General features: G+C 47.1%; 1 long non-coding RNA gene and 1 pseudogene across 3 annotated transcripts in view; one reads left to right on the forward strand and one right to left on the reverse strand.

Moving 5' to 3' along the window:
- The window catches only part of LOC148506531 (uncharacterized), a 555,606-nt gene that overhangs the window by 277,586 nt on the left and 263,636 nt on the right, over nt 1-14,384 (reverse strand). The gene's annotated exons all lie outside the window — the stretch shown is intronic.
- LOC148506547 (major histocompatibility complex class I-related protein 1-like) overlaps nt 1-14,384 on the forward strand; it is a 169,892-nt pseudogene that overhangs the window by 149,037 nt on the left and 6,471 nt on the right.

Raw genomic sequence — 14,384 nt, forward strand, 5'->3', positions numbered from 1 at the left:
TGTCATGGGCAGGAACTGCACTTCCGTCCTCACTCACGTCACTTCCAGGTCCCTAGCACGAACGGGAAATAAGCTCAACCATAACATTACTAACCTTCCACACCAGCACCCATACAGTAACCACCCACAGCAGCCCCCACATAGCATTACTAACCTTCCACACCAGCACCCACATAACAAAAGAATAATACCACTATCCGACACACATAACATGAACCTTCCTATGCATAAATAATTATACTTAACATAAGATCTAACCTCGCAATTATCTGTAAATGAGCCAAGTCCTGAATTTAGGAAAATACACTTATTTTCCAAAAACACATAAAAAAATAAAAACTATAATCTGATTTATAAAAGTTGCATACAGCAGTAGATTGAAAATGTTGTAATAAAATAATACTATTTACTGTTTATGGGAGTATGATGGAAAGAATACGGTATACAGATGTATACTGTTGCAGTTAATATGCAGAGATTGGATTAACTATGCAACAGTCCTCCAACAAATGGATATATAGAAAGTGTGTATGTTCTATAGAATCAGTTTCACTCGTGCGGTGTTGTGATCTATCAGAGATATTGTATATACAAATAGATGAAGAACTCTGTGTGTGTGTTTATTATGCTAAACAGAAAGCACAATGTTCCAATTAAAAATGAAAAGAAAAATGCAAATCAAAATAAAGATAAAAAATCAATGTTAACTAAATACCATTGACCAAAATAAATACAGAAACCTCAAAAATGGTGGGTGTGCCAGTATGGCTGTACCACTAGTGGCCTGGGAGGTGAGTCGGCTCTTTTAGGAAGACAACTGCCCGTAGTGTACCTACGTAACCCTAGGTCACAAAAAACATGTATGAGAAAAAACTTTATTTGGAATGAACAAAGTATCAGTTCTGGAAAAAAGGTAGCATCAGACCTCTATGCTGGTGTTGATGGCTGCCAGACCCTCTAAAATTAGCTACTGGTCTGAGGACTGGGGGGTCAAGGTCGTGGGTGAGCCCCTATTAGGGGTGACTGGTTGTAGGAAACCTACGTGCCCCTTAATGTGAATGACAATGTCCTGCAAAACACAGTGCTAATGAGCCCGGGGGTGGTGGAGGTGTCTGGGTACCAGACCCTGTACCGTATGCCGAAATTTCGTACGTCATCCCCTCGTATGTGTGATGATCTGCACATGTGCCAGTCCTTCAATGATAGAAGTCTGCAGTCACGGCGTCCCATGCTGCGACTTACCCGAACTCCTGGAGAGGTGACGATCCTTACTCTGGACCACACTGGATGCTCCTCCACGTTAGATGGAGACAGTGCAGGGATATGGTGCCTGGATGCGGGTGCCGACTCCCACGACCTTGATATATCACAATACCGCACGAGTGAGATTGATTCTATAGGACATACACAGGTGAGCGCTATGCGCACTTTCTATATATCCTTTCCTTCTTAAAAGAGAATTTGGGCCTCTCTAGTGCTTGGCAGCTCCCCTATTGAACTGGGGATAAGGGTCCTGGGAGACACCGCTGCACTATGCTTAGGTCAAATGAAATTAAATGTTGGCCCAAATTAGACAGTCTACAATACATATGAAGTCATTCTATGGGGGTGCTCCCGACAGTGGGCATAGTGTTTAACCGCGTGCATATCACACACCCTCTTTCTCGGGATTAGGTGAAAGCCTGACCAGACAAGATTCCGGAACGCCAGACTGGGACAGCTCCCTGCAGCGACCTCTGCTGCTGAGGAGCTGTCAGCTGTATAATGAGTCCCCGCCCGGAGGGTGTGTCAGATCCCGCGATTGCCAATGTCTCTGCAAATGTGTGCACTGTAGAGGATTCGGGGTGCAGTGCTGGAGTCCCTCATGGTGGTGTTCCTGCCGGGCCAGTAATATGGATGTCACCATCTTGCCTGGCATCAGGTGGTCAAGTCCAGGCCAATCCTGTCCAGCCAGGTACTCAGCTGACACTCCCAGCCAATCCGGATCTACCTATGGGTATAAAGCTTCCAGGTCAGCAGGGCCTAGGTTGTCAGTGCCATAAGCCACACAGTTCTGCGTGTAAGTTTTGTAGCTGTACTCACACTTGCACTGATAGTTGTGGCTAAGGAGCCAAGTCAGAAATTCCTTCAGTCTTCGGTGCAAGTCCGATATTCCTTCAGTCTTCGAAGCAAGTCTTATATTCACCAATCATAAGTTATCCCTCTAGTGCAAGCACAGGTGACCCAGTCAGGGGGCCGCGACTGGCCCATCAGGCGCAGCTGAGCCCATATTCCTTTGCGGGATTTCCTAGTAAAGACCACCGGCGGGGTAAGACTCCGCGCCCCTGCCCTGGATCTTCGTCAACACCTTAGTGCTAGTTTTAGTTCCATTGTATCCTATCAACATTCTCTACATAGGTTCCAGCTGAGAGCGTTCTATTGATGCGAAGAAAATACATTAAGCCATCCAGCTTCTCGCACTCCTCCAGTCCAAACCCACACAACCCATGCACAAGGTTGAAGACTCAACCACATCAAATCCTGACACACAGGCAGGTTAAAATAGACTGCAGGATGAATGGCATGAGGGTTTAAGGATGGGTGTGCCAACATTGTGGGCAGCAACGAGGAAGCCTGGCACCCTCCCAGAGTCCACTTTAGGGCTGGAACAGAAACCTTGCTGTTGGATCGTGGCTGATGTTTGGTGGAAGCTAAATGATGTTAGGAATAGAGATGTGCGCTGACCCCAGTGTTTTGGTTTTGGATCTCCCCTGGTTTTGGATCTGGATTGGTTTTGCCAAAACCTCACCTCCGTGTTTTGTTTTTCGGTTTTGGTTTTGGATCTGGATTTTTTCTTAAAAAATCATAAAAACAGCTAAAATCACATCAAATGGGCCTTTTTTGGTCCGACAGTATTATTAACCTCAATAACATTTATTTCCACTCGTTTCCAGTCAATTTTGACCACCTCACAGCTCACAATATTGATTTTTCATCTAGTTAAGGGCTAAAAGGTTGCATCCAGCTACAGTAGCCAGCTCAAAACTGAGTGATAAATAGAGTTGACTGTGTAAAAATGACGGTTGGGGTACCTCTTGAGGATTGAAGAATTGATAGTTGATAATTGATACAATCACTGGCTGAAGTAAGAATTGATAGTTGGCGCAGCCACTGGCTGACGTAAGAATAGTTGATATTTGATAATTGGTACAGCCCCTGGCTGAGTAGTAGTGGAATACAGAGCTATGATTAGGAGATCCAGTCCTGCAACTCTTGGCTGAATGTTACTGTTGTGCGACTTGTGCCGCTGAGTTGACACAAGCAGCAATTGGTTCATAATTTTCTTGGAAAAAAAATGAAAGGGGCATGCAGGAGATGCTGTCTGTGGCCATTCCAATTTCTGGACATTTATAAACTATAATAACATTAAAAATGTCAGGCAGCAATGCCCCAAACAGCACATAATGGAAAGGAAAAAGGTGCAAGATGGAATTGTCCTTGGGCCCTCCACCCCACCCTTATGTTGTATATATGAAACAGGACATTCACAGTTTAACAAACCAATAACTTCAGCGACAGGGCCTGAAATGATTGGTTTATTTGGACCCCCCGCAAAACAAGCTGACAATGCGCAGTGGACATTGGTGGCAATGATTCCATACACAAACTGGCTTTACAAGTTACATCAGACATCGTCATCGCCATCCCCATCAGTGTGTGCATCAACTTCTTCACACAATATTAATTTGTCCCCACTGGAATCCACCATTACAGATGCTTCTGTATTTTTTTTACTTTGTTGCGCCGGAAGCCAGGTACATTTGCTATACATCTCCGGCGGCATGTATGGTGCACAGCCGTGAGCTAGCCAGAGCTCTCAGAACGGCAGCCAATCAGGAGCGGCCACACCTGACTGGCTGCCGGTCCGCGAGCTGTGATTGGCTCACCTCACGACCAGCACCATATTAGAATGCCGCCGCCGGTGCAGCGCTACTGGCAGAGCCACACCCAGGCCCCCTCTCTCTCTGCTCTCCCTCTCTTCAGCCGGCTGCAACTCTGGTGGGCTGGGTGCGCTGGCGCGCAGCTGAAGAAATTCTACAGGTACACTACCAGTATTGTAACATAATCCCTGAGTTAGCCCTGTACTCCCCCCGCCCCCAGTCCAGCCAGCCATCCCTGCCCTGTCCACTCCGTTCCAGCCATTCATCCCTGCCCAGTACTTCCCCCCCCCCCCTTAGCCCAGCCAGCCTGCCGTCTCCCTCCTAGTCCTGCCAGCCTTCCCTGTCCTGCCCCCCCCAGTCCAACCAGACTTCTCTGCACTGTGCTTCCCCCACTAGCCCAGCCAGCCTTCCATGTCCCCCTCCTAGTCCTGCAAAGCCACCCCTGCCATGTCCCACTCCTAGTCCTGCCAGCCACCCCTGCCATGTCCCCCTCCTAGTCCTGCCAGCCACCCCTGCCATGTCCCCCTCCTAGTCATGAGATAGCCATCCCTGTCATGTGCCTCTCCCCCCCCCCCCCAGAAATCAGAACTAAACGTTGCTTTACAGCTTTTTAAACAATTGATGTACGACCCCCAGTGTAGCTCTGCCCACCTCTACCATACCCCCCTCCCCTTACCGGGGGGGGGGGCCTTGTCTACTTTGTCAGTCCCAGGCCCCATAATTTCTAATTTCAGCCCTGCTCCCAGCTCCCTCAGCACAGCTCCCAGCTCCTTCCTTCCTTCAATCTCCACAGTCGGAATGAAAAATGGCGGTGATTGCGGTACCTTTTATACAATCCAAAACCCGCGAGAATCAGTCAGTGGGATGATGATGTTTTGCCTCATTTTCTGATCCGAGTCAGGTGGGAAAACCCGAGCAGACTCGGATCCCCTAAGTTCAGGTGGGTTCGGATCTCTGAGATCCGAACCCGCTCATCTCTAGTTAGGAATAGTATCTACTGTGCCTGCAGAGTTTACCCTCTCAACTCCTGAATATACTGCAGGTTTTTGTTGTAGGTGAGGATAAAGAAAGGGAATTTGGCTCCATCCAGAAGGTGTTGTCACTCAGTGAGGGCCAAGATAATTGCTGCGACTGGATTTTTTCGGCAGAGGTGAACCACCGTGAAGATGTGCAGGGGTGAAGGACATATTTGTTTTCAGTCTTGGAGCTCCTATTCCATTCTCAAAAGTATCAATTTAAGTGTATAGGCCGAACTGGGGTTGGTTGCAATATCTGGGGTTGGCCGTTGAGGTGAAGAGACAATGGAGCTGATTCAGACCCAGTCGCTAAGCTGCGCTCGCTCGCTCGGGGCAATGGTCGCCCATCTGCGCATGCGTATAAGTCACAGGGTCTCATTCAGACCCGCTCGCAAGTGCCTATGCACTCGCAAGCGGGTCGATGTTGAGGCCCTGCGCACACGCAGCGGCCGCACTCCGCGTGCGCAAGCCCCGGAGCGAGAGAGAAATTCTCTCACTCCTGGACTCACTACAAAAGGGGCGGCTGTCGATGGTGATCGACTGCTCACCCCGTTTTGTAGGCGGGCCGGGGGGGGGGTGGCTACACAAACGGAGGCGTCCCGATGGAACACCTGCCATTTGGGGGCGGCCCCACTGACATCACTCACTGGGACTTGCGGTAGATGAGACACTACCACAAGGGTCTCGTCACAAGCCCCGAGGGTCACGATGGTCTTGCCCATCGTGACCATCAACCTGGCTGCTTGCTAAAGCTGTGGGTGGGAGATGGCAATCAGCCATATCTTCCATTGAAACCTACTATTCTAATCTTGCCCGGTGTTGAGCCAAATCAAAATGGTATAAAGATCCTCTAGGGAGTAGTGAAGGTCTTGGTATGTGAGCTTGACTTTAGTGTAGTCTGCCCGTTCTGTCTGGAAAGGAGATGAGCAGTGACTCATGATTCCTACCAGTTTATGCTTCAAGATTCTGGAATTCAATGTCATACCGGTCAAATCATTGTCCACATTGTTCGATCCTGGCCAGTATTGCAGATGCATTAGTTGTATGACCCGGAGAGTCAAGGATCTGCTTCAACGTGGCCAAAAAAACAAAACTGGCACTATCCAATGCTGCTTGCGGCTGAAACTGCTGCCATATCTTGGTCTGGAATTTTCTGTGTCCTGAAGGCTACATTAAATTTGAGATTCTTTCATCCGGTGATTGAGTAGGCTGTCAAACAATTCATCTGCCGCAAATTCTGCTTACTGCAGGAAGCTAATCTCCACTTTGTGTACTCTCGTCGCCAAACTGTGTCTCAACCCATGTTTGGGCACAAGTAAGTTGTCACAGTTCTGGTTTCTCCCAGGGAAGAACCATTTGAATGGGGCTGCTATCAGCGACACACAATATCCTACAAAGCCTCTTAGTTTTGAATGGATGGGTCATGAGGGACAAAGCTCAGTTGGGTTGGAGAGAGTGGAATGATGATAGACTAAGAATATAGAATAGTAAAAGACTCTTTAAAGCACCATGGCTAGATTTACTAACCTGTAGGATGATAACCAGGGGTGTGAGCAGTGCTATTGCACAGGGCCTATGGGGTTGAATTGTCTCTGCCTCATGGCACCTGCATATTGCTTGAAGAGTTCTTGAATAGGAACCCTACAGTCTGAAGAGGATGGCTCTGCAGTAGCTCTACACTCCTCTTCTTTCTGGTCCTTGTTTACATGATGTTACATGTTCAGGGGCTGGTCCAGTACAAGGCGGATTGTGACTCTGCTGTGGCCCTGCTGCTCTGCATAGCCCAAAACCCGTGTATTATTTATTTTTATTTTTTGCTCAAAATCACCTTTTGCCCTGAACCCATTACAACAATGATTGAAGAGCAATGGGCCAGAAAAGTGGGGTTGGGTACGGGATGCCAGCGCTCAGGATTCCGACGGTCAGAATCCTGATGCTGGCATCATGACAGTTACGATACCATCACCTGCAGCTAAGTATCCTACCCCTAAACCTAACCCTCCTGCCCCGCAACGTAAACCTAATCCTTGCCCCCGCAGCCTAACCCTCCCTCCCCACTGTCACAACCTGGGCTTGTTACCTCTGCCGCTGCATCACTTACCGCTCATGTGGCCAGCCAGCTCGCTCCCTGAACTCTGTTCGTGCATCCACTGTCATCCCAGTGAGGTGCAGGCTTCATTGCAGCTCACATCCAGCCAGCCCCGGAATACGTCTGTGCTCCGTTTTCAGTCATGCTTATCTTGCTGTTGCAGTTCTGGTATTTCTGCTGCATTAACTTTCTATGCCATTCTACTCCTGTGTAATCGGTATCTCAAGTTGCACAGGTAATTCCAACTTAACCCAGTGTGCTAAATTTGTGCTACGCCTGTGCAAAGCATCCACCTGTCTACTCAAGTGTATCAGCCGTTCCTGCTTTGCTGATTCCATGCCAGGTTATTCCACAGCTACCATCCATTCCGGTGTTTGGGCTGTATCTGGTCCTGTCATCTTAGAGTGCACCCAGCTACAGAGATAATCCAGTCCAAGTCTGGTAAATACTTCTGCCAAGATCTGCCACTCAGTGTCCTGGACTACAGAACCAAGTAAGAAGAGTGCATTTATTATTATCAAGTAACAACCCAGTTCAGCCTGGAAAATCTGTTGCTACACTCTTCTCTGCAACATACATCATACCATCAACAACACCGAAACATCCCTGGTGGTCTAGTGTCTAGTGGGTACGATCTGGCATCTTTCTGCCGAGACCCGAGTTCGATTCCTGGTCAGGGAGGCATCTAACTACATGTCAAGAGGTCTCCTCAGGCCTGCCTGCCTGCCTGCTCTGCATGTACACCTCCCACTACTCAAACAGACATCTACTCAACCTTGGTTCCACAAACAAACACAAGCATGACACCCGCAGCCTAACCCTAACCCTCCCCCTAACTCCAATACTTACCATCAGTCGGGATGCAGGCACCAGAATTCTGACAGATGTGTGGATTCCGTTGCCGGTATTTTGAGTGCCGGCATCCCAACAGTCAGGATATATACTACATCCCGAGAAGTGTTACTCGGGACCACATGGCACTGGCCACACGTACACAACACTGGTCACCTCCTCTGCTTCTCTCAATAGGCCCTTGATTATTTGCAGCCCCAGGTCCATGCTGCTCCTAGTGCCAGTGGGAACAATGAACTAGCACCAGTGTAGCTGAAAGTGATAATGGAAATGTTTTATCTCATGCTGCCCGCAGTTGCTGGTATTACATGCCTTTTTATAACATGCACACATGCAAAATACCTGTTGTGTGACTCTATGTGGCTTCCAAAGTCCAATAATTATACTGTTTATTGCAGGTCACAGGGACAGCTATGTTTTCCAGGTGAAGTTTTGGTGTGAGCTGTCTGGAGATAGAAGCATCAGTGGATATGAAGAGTTTGCAGCGAATGGAGATTACTTTATTGTACTTGATACATCTAAACTTGAATTTGTTCCATTAATATCTGAAGCACAGACCTTAGCAGAGGACTGGAACAGCAGGTTTTTCGAGGGTAAGAGGCAAAAGTCCTACATGGAACAGGAGTGCATTATGTGATTAAAGCAGTACTTGGAGTGTGAGTGTGTGAAGGAACGCTTGAACACAGGTGAGAGGACAACGTGGAATCATTTCCATTAGTTATAATTCTGTATTAGAACTGATGAGTTCATGGGCGCAGGTCTGGCTGGAGCCCAGGGCAATGAGCACCTTCCATACACCCTCCAAAAAAATGCAACTCTCTCAGGACAGTGGCCCTCATTCAGAGGCGCTCACAAGAAGCGAGCGCTCATTCTGAATGAGGGTGGCCGCTTCTATTTTTTAGTGCGGCCTCCTGGTCACTAGCTAAGCTGTGGGTTACCACCCATAGCTTAGCGACCGACCAGGTTGATGGTCGCGATGGTCAAAACCATCGCGACCATCAGGGCTTGCAACGAGACCCTAAGGTTGGGTCTCGGCAGCTGCAAAGCCCTAGGGAGCTTCCTGCTCTGATCGAGCAGGAACCTCCCCACTGACAATACTGCTGATGTCAGTGAGGCCACCCACAAAACGGCAGGCGTTCGTTTGGGAACGCCTCTGTTTGTGTAGCCACCCCCTGCCCCACCTACATAACAGGCCGAGCTGTCGATCAACATTGACAGCCGGCCCTTTTGTAGTGAGCTCTGGGGCGAGAGAGTTTCTCTCTCACTCCGGGGTTGACCAAAACATCGACCCGGTTGCGAGTGCTCAGCGCTTGCGAACGGGTCTGAATGAGGTCCAGTGTATCCTAGCCTTCTAGTTACTATGTGTAGCCTATTTAGAAGTTTTCAAACCAGAATACTGATTTGGTAATGAACAAACTGATTGGATTTATATAGAAAATGGGCCTCAGACTGCACACCCTGAACATATATATATATATATATATATATATATATATACATATATATATATATAATTGGAGGTGCTACCTGTGGAGACGATTGATATATACACAAAAGGGAATACAAGTGCACAACTCCAAATTAACTGATTATATATAAATAAATAAATTTTGCAGTAAATAGAAGTTTTTGGCATAATCTTGGCCAAGGTTATGGGCCTACCCACCACATCCGGGTAACCTCTGTAGGGTAGGTCCCTAACATACTAGGGTTCAAATCCAGAGTGCAGGACACCCCCAAACTAGCCCAGCTAAGCCACCCCAAGGCACCGCTATAATAAGAAAAGTGAAGTGTAAAGGAAATAGTTAAAAGCAGCCGCAGCTGCATATAAAGAATACAAATAAAAAAGTGAAATACATGTATAATAACAGACAGTGAAGTGTTAAAAAGTGTTGAAAGAAAAATGTGTTATACTGCAGTGCCTTGAAGCAGATCAACCAGAGCAATCCAGGGGGACCCACGCCCGAAAATGAACCAAAGCTGTGGCTAATCTGGGCTAGTTTGGGGGTGTCCTGCACTCTGGATTTGAACCCTAGTATGTTAAGGACTTACCGTACAGAGGTTACCTGGATGTGGTGCGTAAGCCCATAACCTTGGCCAAGATTATGCCAAAAACCTCTATTAATTGCAAAAATGTATTTATATATAATCAGTTAATTTGGAGTTGTGCACTTGTATTCCCTTTTGTGTATAATGTACAAACTGTTCATAGATACAGAGTAAGAACAAAAAGTGAGGAAGAGCATACGGAACACATACAGAAATAAAGGGAACTCGGCTGACAACAGCTAGCAGTCCCCAGGCTTCCTCTTCTGCAGTCTCTCTCTCCCACCACAGCAGCTGTCCTCGATCGCTGCTCCCACACAGCCGCTGAGCTTTGCACCAGTCACCATGGGCTGCCCCATACTGGCCTCTACCTCTCAGACTCCCGGACGCCACCACTACTATAGCTCTTTAAGCAGCGCCGGTAAGTCTGAGTGACAAGCACTGGAGCGTGGAACGGCAGACTGACTCTAGCCTCCTTTGCCTCGCAACCCTCTCCTCTCCCGCCAGTGGCAACTCCTCTCCCGCCAGTGGCGAGAGCTCTCATAGCTCTTCACGTGCCACATCTAGAACTTTCCCTAGCCCCTCGAGACCCTGTGTGCTCGTGCTCCTGCACTAACTTCTTCCTAATACATACACACAGTTAAACCATATATTAAGGATGGGCAGAGCGATTCACAGAACTGAGTTGAGCCACATGCACGGCAGAGCTGTAGCAAGCAGGGGTGCCGGTGACTGAGTGAGTCGCTGACAGCTCCGCCCCCCGCAGCCCAGCAGTGCAGATCAGGGTTCGGAACTGACTCTTTCCCGAGTCAGTGCACTCCCCCGAGCCCTGGCAGTAGCAGCGCGACTCTGAGTGAGTCACTGACACATCTGCCCCCCCCCCCGCATTGCTTAGCATACTCCTGCTGGAGAGTCAGTGCACACACACCCTAGCGACGGCAGTAGAAGCTCCCACTGACAGAGGCTAGAGAGGTGGGTGTCTTGACACATCAAACGTTGAGTGACATCTCTAACATATATAAATTACATATATGTACATGAATACTCCCCCGTTTCAATATAATATGCAACAGTTCCCAATATAATTATATACAATATACATTTTGCCTCAGAAATGACATCAGGGGCTATATTTGTCAATCTACTGTATAAACTATATACATAGAGATTATTTAAATGTTATCTATATATTTACGTTTTATATTTTTAATGAACTAATATTTTGTGAAATTATATTTTTAGAAATCTCATTAGTAACTGATAATCTAAGGACCATAAGAAATGATGATCAATCAGCTCTTCATTCATATGCATACTGCATGAGCAGTCCGATAACAGTCCATACACGCTGTGTGAATTGCAGCAGTAGTCATTCCCATGAACGTACAAATGTCCTGAAAACCAAACAGTGATAACAGACAGGACTTTGAAGCATACACACTTCCCATCAATCCCGATATTGAGGCACTGTCCCACCTGCGGGTCTCAGTGTTCGGTGTGGAATAAGGGTTGGGAGGTCATTCCCAACCTGTTCCATATGAATGCGGCCTCAAACACTATAGAGGGAGAGGCTGCATGATGAGGAACAGGGTGCAATGCACGGCCACACCTCTAACATGACGTACAACAGGGACGTGGCACAATGTCATGTGCCTTTTTTTGGGCGCACAATGAAAGTCCCTCCTCATGCCTCCCAAATGTTGGTCAGTATGCTGTGAAGAAATGTGTTTACCATGCACACTCCCACAAAGGTGCATTTCCATTACCAAAAGTAGCAGGTCCATATACATGTAGGTCTGCCATATGTGGCCAAATAGGTCCATCTACACAGCAGAAGAAGACATTGTGCATCTGCATTTTTGCACTTTCATAAACAACCCTTCTTATTACCTTTGCTATTCAAAAGTTGGGGGACGTGCATTCTATACGTGATATGAGGGATGAGGGTGGCTGTCACTATTGGTTTAGTTGAAGTCCTGTAGGAACTACATAAACAATGATCCCCCTTTAATATGTAATTTCTTTGTCAGTTCGCCCACAGGTGAAGGTCTCCAGTCAGCAGTCAGACGGCATCACAAAGCTTCACTGTCAGGTGTACGGGTTTTACCCCAGAGTTTTGAATGTGAGGTGGATGAGGAATAAGAGCGTCGTGGTTCTCTCAGATGAGGTTAATAAGATCCTCCCCAACCCTGACGGCACCTATCAGACCAAAATCTCCATTACCGTGGAGTTATCAGCCGGGGAAGAGGACGGTTACTTCTGCTATGTGGATCACAGCAGCCTAGAGGAGATACTCCATGTGCCACTGGGTGAGTAGTCACAAGTGTGCGGCTGACGTAATGTGAAGCGATACTGGAAGTATGATGAGTGATTAATCACTATTAGCAAATTGAAAAAAAAAAATATTTTGAAGAAACATCAGCAACATGCACAATATAATACAAATTTTTAGAGCGATCCTGATGCACTTGTTGGATGACCCCATGAAGACCCCAGGAATGGGTTACAAATGAAGACGTCTGATATGGAACCCTTGTGCGAGGCGTTTACATCTGGAGTGCTCCAGGGACCCCTGAAGAGGCATAGGCTATTGAAAACATAATCCGTCAAGGGGAAACATAACCAAATTTGAACATAATAATACAATACAAAAAGGGGCACACATTGAGATTCAAAAACCAATGAGGAAAATATTAAATATTCATGGAGTAGAGACTTTGAGAAAAGTTCAAACACCGTTATAAGAGGGGGGAGATATTACCTATTGTAAGGTCACACAGTGTTAGATTCATAATGTTCTCTGAATAGAAAGGTGGAGATCGGGAAAGAATTGCAACAGAGAAAGTCGTTAAGCATCCACTGAGGTAGAAGGAGGAGGACTAGAGTCTTCTAGGTGAGAGAGAAAATCTTTACCATCTTCGAGATCTCTTATGACTACCGACTTACCATTGAAGTCAACCAAAAGCTTGAAGGGGAAGCCCCAACGATAGTGAATTCCATGGTCTCGTAGGGCACTCGTCAGATCCCGAAGTTCCCAACATTTGAGGATCATGACAAGGGCTAAGTCCTGAAAGAACTGAAGTTTGGTATTGTCATAGAGAATGTATAGGTTGCCGCATTTTGGTGTTAGGATTCGTTCTTTATCCTTGAAGCTCTGAAAGCGAATAACAACATTCCTTCGCCGTCTCGAGGTTTGGGTCTAAGGGCCCAATGGGCTATCTCCAGAGGTAGTTGGTAACAGCCAAGGTCCGAAAGTATGTGATTAAGCATTTTGTGAAGGTAGGTCACTAGGCTGTCCAGGCATATTGATTCCGGAATATTGCGGATACGAGTATTATTTCTCCACTCCTGATTCTCTAAATCTTCATTTTTAGTGCAGAGGTCGGCTAGGCCTTGAATGATTTGATCCAAGTCTCTGTGGGTCTCATTTTGTGCTTTTTGATGGGATTGTAGTTTAGAGCTTCTGGCAGCTAGCGAAGAGAGATTAGATCTGATGGACGAAACTGCTTTGTCCAATTTAGTTTCCAAGGATTCTTTAAGATCTGTGATAAGAGATCATGGGTCCATGATGTCCTCTTTGGTGGATAGGGCAGGGGAAGATGAAGCGTCGCCGTCCATCGGAGAGAGAAGAAGAGGGCTCAGTGAGCATGAGTGGTTTGTCGCTTTTGGAGAAATGTTGGGCAATATCTCCACCCACCCGCTTTCTGGTGTTTGCTTTAGATCTATTCATAGTAATGATGGGCAAGACGGATGGAGCAATAGTGAGCCAGGAGGTAGTGTCCAGAACTATTAGTACGGTTATAGAGGGATTAGGATAGAGATGGCCTGGAATGGTGTACTGAGTTAGAAGGCCTGAAAAAGCACCACAGAAGGGTATAACTTCACCGCGATCAGAGAATCATCAGAGCAGCATAGAAAAAATTCCTTGCAGAAATAGAAGGCAGCTGAAGGAGAGTCAGAAGACACTGACAGGGAGTACAGAGAGGCCGGTCAGAGATGTCTTCAGGGACAAATATATAAATCAAATCCGCAGCAGGCTGATCAACTGGTGGTTGACTGATGGAGTAGTTGCTCATAGAGAGATATGCAGGTTGAGCATCCCAGAGGCAGCAGTAGATCTGTCAGGGAGATTGTGGAGGGACCAAGATGGTGCCTCACAATAGCTTATAATGTAGGGCCTAAAAAGATTAAAATACTCTGTAAAACAATCAGAGGTACCCCCCTTGTCACACCTCATGTCAGACAGAATGCAGTGGGGCTTCAGAAGGTCAGGAGGCAGCGGGCGCGACAGGGTCCATGTGAGAGGCACTGTCAAGTAATCCAATTAGGCACTACAGTCACTAGAGTAGTTCACAGGCTGTGGTTGTGCTGATGACAGGGGTTGCTCTGGGGATCCTATAGAGGCAGCAGTGGCAGCCGACAGGGAGTTTACCTTGGACTCGGTATCAGGTATAGTGGTGA

Source organism: Taudactylus pleione, unplaced genomic scaffold (assembly GCF_031769625.1).
Source record: "Taudactylus pleione unplaced genomic scaffold, aTauple2 ptg000400l, whole genome shotgun sequence".
In the NCBI taxonomy this organism is placed as follows: domain Eukaryota; kingdom Metazoa; phylum Chordata; class Amphibia; order Anura; family Myobatrachidae; genus Taudactylus; species Taudactylus pleione.